Raw genomic sequence first — 1,397 nt, forward strand, 5'->3', positions numbered from 1 at the left:
TCGTCTTAGGCATCGGTAGTTGTAATTACTCCATAATGGACATAATGGACAGGTCACTATTCCATAATGGACTCCACTTGACTTATCCCCACAAATCTTGCAAGGGATATTATTAATTTGGTCTAAAAAACAAAAAGAACGTAAAAAAAAGAGAGATTAGGTTTGAAAAAAATTTGTAAATAAAAGCTGGTAAAAAATATTTGGCTAAGGTAAAAGGCAAATCGTGTTAATAAAATTGAGACAGATGGAAAATTCACTTAAGATAGTTTAGCCCCCTTCCTCCTGAAGTCGCATTTAATATAATTGACATTCCCAATATAAGGGAACATACTTGAAATTTATGCTTTTGTGAAAGCCCCCAAAAATGATGTCAGATCGAAATGAAAACTGTACCGTTGGAACCACTATAGCTATATACCCTATTTAGGAGAATTACAATCTCTCGTCTTAAGCACTTAGCGCTCGCCACCTTGCCTGCACAATTTGTAAAGTGGACAAACGCTTGAGTCTATATAATTTCCGTCTTGAAACACATAAAAATTTGGAGTTCGAATAAAGAAGCAATTACTCCTTCATTTCGTTCATTTTTGTATCCATGGTATTTTTTACTTACTATTTACATAGGTAGTGTTGTTTTGGTTTCTTTTTTGTACTAGGTGTATCAGTTATTTGCAGGCTAATAAAATTAGTAAGTCATTCATTCATGACTGTCATTAGAGATATTCCTGCATAATTCTTCAGTCAGTGATCATGGTAGTTTATACAAAAGATAAAATTTGTATAAACTTTTTTTAAACATATAACACTAATTATGATTAATTGATCAAGAATACAATTAAAAATTGACAAGTATAGCCCTAATTATTCTCTAAAAGAGTTAAAATGACTTTTCTTTTCCTGCCAAATAGTTTACTTTTTTACATTAAAACGAGCAAAATATGCAACGCACTATAGGGAGGCCATCGTTTCGCTTACACCTCTGCTTAGAATACTGGGATGAAATTCATCCTTTAATTAAAACATTAGAAAAAAATAACTCGAGAAGGATTCCAGTCTGTCCTCATAAATTTATAAGCCTTCTGGCGAGAAACCAAAGGGGGAGGGGGAGAGGCTTACATTGACAGTCAGGAAGTTGTAATGCAGAGGTGGAAAGTAGGGCAGTCCCCCTACTACGAAGAATAAATTCTGCTCATTTTTGGGTTTAATATTGCGCTTTACTTTAATAATAACAGCGTAGACAATAAATATTCCCAGAAATGAAGAAGTAGATATCAATTTCACATTTTTGATGCAATTTACAGTTTCTTATGTGCATGCCCCAAACAGAAAAAAATAGATCCCCCCTCACACCAAAAAAATCCTGGTTACGGCCCTGGAGATTATGCATCAATTTTAAG

The sequence above is a fragment of the Artemia sp. Qi Xiang Cuo genome, chromosome 20 (genome assembly GCF_049724085.1).
Source record: "Artemia sp. Qi Xiang Cuo chromosome 20, ASM4972408v1, whole genome shotgun sequence".
Classification (NCBI taxonomy): domain Eukaryota; kingdom Metazoa; phylum Arthropoda; class Branchiopoda; order Anostraca; family Artemiidae; genus Artemia; species Artemia sp. Qi Xiang Cuo.